Here is a 7,071-nt window from a genome sequence, read left to right as displayed (position 1 = left end):
GGAACTCGAATTCAATGTAAAGGTCGCTTTCACTTATTTTTACTAATTAAGCAACCTTTAAATATCTAAACTTCTGTCTATGATAAAATAAAGATTCCTAGTTTATAACAAATAAATCACATAGTGACACATAAGAGCAAAAGGAAACAAATCGGTGAATGAAAAGAATCGGTTGCTTTCCCTTTGTCTATGTCTGAAATGAGTCCCAAAGAAAAAAACGGTAGTTACAGCTTTAAACATGGGAGGAGCCCTAGTTCAATGAGATAAACAGGTTAGAGTATAAATACCAATAAAACTACGGCTTGTGAATCCTTTGAATTCCTGCCGTTACAAGCCGCCCGCCGATTGGACCATCCCCATAGGGAGAAAGAGCGCGAGTAAGGTGAGTGAGATAAGAAATGTTTCCCCTCGCCCATAATGGCTTTAATCTATAGCAATAAGATAAACCCACAAACTAATATAAGTTTAATTTTGAACGTTTTAGGTACTCTGCTTAAAGTATAGAGTCCGTCCACGAGTAAGCGCACATCATCATACTTAATTGGTCCCCGCAGCGAAAGGGTATCGGACGAGGAAACCCGCCTTTTATGCAACGCTATTGTCAACAGCGGGAATCCCTGACGGCCCGCGTAAAGGAAACAAGATTCCTTTAAGGTATAAATACATGCCATTTTTTCTGACCCGAGGAGATTTTATTAAAGGCGGGTTGCAATAATACTTTTCCTAAAACATTTAAATATGTGCGGCACTTCACCTCTTTTAGAGAATTGCCGCTCCGCGCTGGAAGCTTGAATCGTTTAAAGAAGGGAAAGAACGAGGAAACCCGTCTTCTATGCAGCGCTATCCCTAACAGCGGGAACCACTAACGGTCCGCATGTAAGGAACAAGAGCCTCTTAAGGTATGAAGATAGGCCGTGTTTACTTACCTAAGCAGACTTTGTTAAAAGAGGGCCACAAAAATAGCTGTTCTAATATGCAAACACGTGCGGTTTCTCACTCTCTTTAAATAGTTACCGCTCTACGCTGAAAGCTCGAATTCCCTGAAAACGTGACGGATTTGGGCTGTAAATGACATAGCGACTGCGAGAGGGATTTTTAATTACACTTTCAATGCTTCTTTTTTACTAATAAGGTGAGAAAAGATACGATTGTTAGCTGAGCTTTGCACCACTAGAAAACCTCTATTACCTATTATGACGACCAATTGGTTTCATTTATAGTTTGGAGGGAACTCGTTTTTATGAAGACAACCACAGTGTGGTAGAAATACAGCCTGATTGAGATGGGAGCAGTGTACCATTAAAATGAAGGTAGACAATATACCCCCCAAAAAAAAAAAAAAACTATGTGAATGAGCACATGTTGCTCTCTAGCACGCCCTATACATAAAATACCAAATGGAAGGGCGTTTAAGAAATATGGAATTATCTTTCTTGCAGGTTACACATGCCGAATCTTAGGAAATGAAAATAACGGTGCCTCAATCAGTCTGGTTTTTAATGAAGGTTTTGGCTGGTAAATCTTGAAGAGAGATCGCAGTCAGGTAAAGTTATATGATACCTATCATCTAAGTGAAAGAAAAGAGGTACTCACTACTGAGTATTTCAGATATAAAGAGATACTGTTGTAGATAGGTATGCAGTACCAGATGCATGAGCTTATAGAAACTAGGATACCAGTTTTTAGGTATGGTTCAAATTAATACTAAAACCCTCACAAAAAATAAACGATTAATCCTAGTTGTCACCCTTTTTCTGTTGGTTTCCTTTACTTATCTTTTCTTTCCTAAACTTTAATCTTGGTTCTATTTGCTACCTGAGATAGAAGGTGAAATATTAAAAAATTACTGTCATCAAATCAAAATGTGAATCAGCTCTCCAATGAATATTAACAACAGAATAATTGTAAATATTAGACAAAACAATTGATATCATGTAAATTGCAACTGTCTAAGCCTCTTCTCCCAACGTTACCTTTAATGTATGAATTTATATCAAGTGCACTGTACTATGCTATGTATTAAAAAGTACTCAAAGTTAAACAATGAATACAATCGATATTCCCATGTTGAACTAAAATGAACCAGATATCACAAAATGAAATGGATAATGACTTTTTGGTTCACTGCCATCGATCATCAATTTCAATGTTCTAATATGAAACTGTAAACCATGACATTGAATTTTCAAACAAATATACAAGAACTAATTATACTCTGTTCTTTATAGACATATTGGCTGAACGTATAACTGTCCTGAGGAAGACACCACGACGTGTCGAAACGCGTTGACTCAAACTCAACAGCCACAAAAAACTTTAGAAAGAATATGTATCAGTGTCTATCTTAATATGTTTTAAATTTATGTTTTCTTCCATTAGAAAACTCATAATTTTTGCATCGATAATCTATTATAAGTATATGTTTACATTGTATAAATTTATCTTTGTTTTTATTAAAAAATACTATTTTTGATATCATTATATTTGTTTGTGTTATGGTTTAAGTTTCTAACTTTTGGGAATACTTCAGTCGAATACATAGCTGGTTTTTGTTTAACTGATAGCCTGGGTGTTTACCTTCACATCACAACATCTTCAAGGATATGTTTCAAGATTTGACTGAGTGGCTAGAGGCAACTGCCACTCTATCCAATCTTGGGCAAACCACTGTCTCTCTCTGGATACCTGAAATCCCCTTCAGTCAAATTAGGCGTGCTTACAAAAAGTATAGTGCCTGTGTTTTGGACAGCATGAAAACTGACTAATTGCACTCTAATAATGAGAAAATGTTAGTTTGTGTTATATCACGGAAGTCATTCAGTTGTTATTGTGTGCTATATCTAAAAAATTGTTCAAATTAATGCTATGTATGGACAGCAGAATGTAAACTACGGATATTCTAAACGACATTGATGGGAGTAGGTGTAGTAACATTTAACTGTTAACCGCACAAGAGCACAGGCTAATATGAGTTTGTTGGAGTTCTGAAAGACTTTGGAATAACATTTCCAAAGAGTGTTTAGAACACCCTTAATTCCAAAGTGACAAACATTAACAATGTAATCTGAGCCAAGCAACAATTCTGCAAAAAAACACACTGATAATACATAGGGAAACACAAAAAATTAAAAGCCAGGCACGTGTCCTTCTATAAACTATATGTTCGAAACATATAGGAATTAATAACATATCAATAACTGGATACAAACATTGCTTTCCAAACACCCGAAGACACTTCTGAGAGGAAGTAACATGGTTAAGTAAGCTCCTTTTGTTTCACTCCTCTCGGTGGTAGATGTAGGCCTCCTAGTGGGTCCGATTGATTTTCTTTGAAAAGTTGCCCTTGCAAATTATTCAGACTTAAAGACATTGTATCCTGAGCTACTGGGATAAGATTATGACACCTTCAGATTGCACAGCAATTTTGCTCTGTTATTAGGACCGCTCTTATGGCGCAAAATGTGCTTTACATTACTTTGGGGCATATGTATCAACCGTTTTTTTTATCACAAATGCTGCAATTCCCAAAAAAGCAGCATTTGCAATAACATTTATTAGTGATTTCTTAATTTGGGATGTCCTCCGTTTGCAAAATTTGCAAACTGGATATCACAAAATAAGAAATCGCAGTGACATGTAACAAAAATTCGCAAATTGCAAATTTGTGAAAATCGCAAATTAAGAAATCGCTATTACCACCAAGTGCTGGCAGGTGATAACCAGATGGAAGGTATAAAAGTCAGCCCACAATGCAACTGAAACTTCCACAATGGCAGCACTATATGTGATAGCTAGGAGGCTGCATATCCATGCCATTGCTCAGAGGAGACTGAGACAGGAGCGCATATTCAAACTGCGCATCACGCTGTTCCAGCATACTGAAGAGGACATTCATGAGAAGTACAGGCTGCACCCACACACCATCTTGGACCTGATTGAGGAGCTGAAACCCTTTTTGGAACACCCAACACGCAGGACACAACCAATTCCCACCCATGTGCAGGTCTTGTGCTCACTACACCTTCTGCCTCAGGGAGTTTTCAAGGAGTCATAGCAGAGGTTGGCTGGGTGTCACAGAGTGCTCTATCTCGCTTTTTCCATGCCTTTTTGGATGCAATGCTGAACAGGCTAGCACATCATATATACTTCCCTAGCACCCAACAGACATTACAGCAAACCAAACTTGACTTCTATCAAATTGCATGTTTCCCCCATGTCATTGGCTGCATTGATGGGACCCATGTCACCCTGACACCACCAGCAGCAACAGAATATGTGTTCAGGAACCGAAAAGGCTACTATTCCTTGAATATACAGATTGTGTGCAATGCCAAGTACATCATCAACGACATTGTGGCAAAATACCCTGGCAGCACACATAACTCTTTCATCTTCCGACGTAGTGGGATACACAGATGTGCTGGAGAGTTTGGAGAGGGATACCTGCTAGGTAAATCAATAGCACACATATATCCATCCATCCACTACTCATTTTGGGGGGGAACATTGACTTACCTTTCCTTTCCATCCATGCAGGTGAAAATGCCTACGCAGTGCGAGACTCCAAACTAACACCGTATATGAATCCAGCAAATGCAAGTGAGAGGAGTTATAACAGGGCACACAGATCAACGCCCAGCGCCATAGAACGCACCGTTGGCAACTTGAAGAGCCGGTTCAGATGCCTACATTAAAGTGGAGGGGCACTGCAATACAGCCCTGAGACATGTTGTAAAATAGTGACAAGCTGCGCAATGCTCCACAACATGGCAATGAGGAAAGGCACCACAATTGATGTGAGCGACACAGACACATCGGATGAAGACTGCACACCTCCCCCTGGCAGGGCAGCAGCAGGAGTAGGGGCAGCTGCTGGACGTCAGAGGCGGTCTGAGATCACACACAACTACTTTTAGGTAAGAAATAAATATAATGATAAAAAGTGAATTTTGTAACGTGATGTGTTTATTCACACATCACACACAATAATGTTAGCAGTACCCAACACATGTTTCAACACAGTGATAGCACTGATGACTAATATCCATAAATCAGTTTAGGTTGGTTGCTTCACCCCTTTTGACAATAGTGTCATTGTCTACTTCACCTCCTCCGGTGACGGCTTGGTGCAGGGAGGTGTTCTGCCTGTGTGCCCTGCATTGTATGGCTAGCTGCAGCACCATGTCTGCCACTGCGACGTTGTGCAAGTGGCAATGTAGGAGTGTTGCTGCTCCTACTGGAGGTCTCTTCACTCTCCCCAGAGACCATTAGTGTGCTGCCACCAGAGTTAGCAGTTTGCATCTGTTCAACTGCGTTTGTTACTTGTTCTAGCCCTCTGGCAATGTTCTGGCAGCATTGTGTCAATTGCATCTGCATAGTGATGCTGCGACTTGTTAGGTTGCTGGTGGTTGTGCAGAGGCGAATTACTGCCTTAGTGTAATTGTGCATACGTGCATTGGCACTTTGGGCAGCCCAGTTCTGCCCTGGCACTTTCATTGCGTTCTAGTGTAGGACCTATGTTTTGAATGGCACCTGCCATGGCCATGATGCCCTCTCCCATGTGCCGCTGAATTTTATTCAAGGTGTTCAGCTGCCTGTTGATTGAACGCAGTGCTTTGTGTTGCAGGCGCTGAACTTGAAGCATGTTCTGCTCCAGTCCTGTAAAAAGAGTGTGTTCCTGATCATTGACACTGCTGCTCCTGGGCGAGGACCTACGTGCTGCATTTGCGTCAGACCTTTTTTGTGGTTGCAGTTGTCCTCGACTGTCACATACTTCCTGACTTTCAACTCTATTGTCACTTGCATCCCCAGCGCCATCTAAGTCATCCTCCAATGGAGCCAGTGGGGGCACATATGTTCGCTTCATGCGCATAATGGGTGTTTGGTTGGATTCATCACTGGTATCCCCTTCATTGGAGTGTTCCAAATTAATTTGGGAGTCCTCTCCCTCTGCATTGTCCCCAGCTGTCCTGGATTGTGCTGTGGATGTAAAGGGGGTCATATGAGTTTGTGTTTTGTCATGATTTTGGACTGAATGAAGTTTTCAACTTTTAAGTTGTCTGAATCTTGACACTGTCATTTTGCCTTCACTGCAACCCACATTCTAGGCATGATTTTATAAGTCTCATTCACAAACTATCCTTCATCCAATTACATCTCCCATAATGCATTTCTGCATGTGTGGTAAGGAGTGGACCGGAGTGAAATGTGTTTTCTTCATGTCACTCATTCTACACAGTGTGCATGCTATGGGGAGCTGTGTAATGATTATTTTCCATGCATCTTACCTTGACTACTGGATGCAGGGTCGAAGCTGTCAATCTCAGCCACTCCACACACACGCCCAGGCAGGAGAGTGGACTCCACCAGCACTTAATGGGGTGTTTGCTGTTCTGCTTTTGATGTTCCTCCCCCGGTCTTGTGTGCCTCCTTCAATCGGGCTGCCACCCTCTCCTTTGACCTTGGCGCATATCATACCATCTTTTGCACAGCTCCACAATGGTACGGTTGGTCACTCCCACAGCATTCACCTTTTCCTGGATTTCCAGCCCTATCTTCCTTTTCCTTGCCTTAGGTACCTTCAGGGCTTTCTTTCCAAACAGGAGTTCATGGCTGCAAACCATCTCTTCTATGAGTACCTCCTGTTCTTTCTCTGAAAACTTGTGTTTCTTTTTTCTTTTCTCAGGCTCCATGCCCTCCTGTGGCCTCTGTGAATCCATTGTAGAACTTGAAGTGCTGTGCAGCCTCCAAACACACTCCTAACTGCCTCTGGGTTTGGCTCAGGCAAACAGATGCAGCTAATCACTCACACTTCCTGGTTGTGATGTCATCAAGCTGCACCTGTATTGCAGATTCACGGAATTGCGATTTCTTAATTTGCGAATTTCGCTATTAAGGAATCGCAAAACAGAATTCTGAGAATTAGTTGCAATATTTAAGGAATCGCAAAACATTAGCGATTTTTTACATACATGCCATGGTTTCCCCTGACTTTTTGCCTTCAGAGCTCCTCTTTTTTTCTGACTTTGTTTTAGCTGGCCTTAGGGCTCTTCGTACTTTACGACTACTAAC

General features: G+C 41.2%; 1 long non-coding RNA gene across 2 annotated transcripts; it reads left to right on the top strand.

Moving 5' to 3' along the window:
• Nucleotides 1-212: 212 nt before the first annotated feature.
• LOC144825237 (uncharacterized) lies at nucleotides 213-2,380 on the top strand. 2 transcript variants are annotated; one of them, XR_013609346.1, is made up of 6 exons: nucleotides 213-654; nucleotides 764-899; nucleotides 1,011-1,132; nucleotides 1,221-1,310; nucleotides 1,440-1,543; nucleotides 2,229-2,380. It is a non-coding gene; the product is annotated as an uncharacterized LOC144825237 (long non-coding RNA). The 2 variants fall into 2 exon arrangements; XR_013609345.1 differs by having other exon boundaries at nucleotides 213-899.
• The last annotated feature ends 4,691 nt before the right edge of the window (nucleotides 2,381-7,071 follow it).

This window comes from Lissotriton helveticus, chromosome 3_1 (genome assembly GCF_964261635.1).
Source record: "Lissotriton helveticus chromosome 3_1, aLisHel1.1, whole genome shotgun sequence".
Lineage (NCBI taxonomy): Eukaryota > Metazoa > Chordata > Amphibia > Caudata > Salamandridae > Lissotriton > Lissotriton helveticus.
The sequence above is the reverse complement of the archived record's forward strand: the minus strand, read 5'-3'. Positions and strand labels throughout refer to the sequence as shown.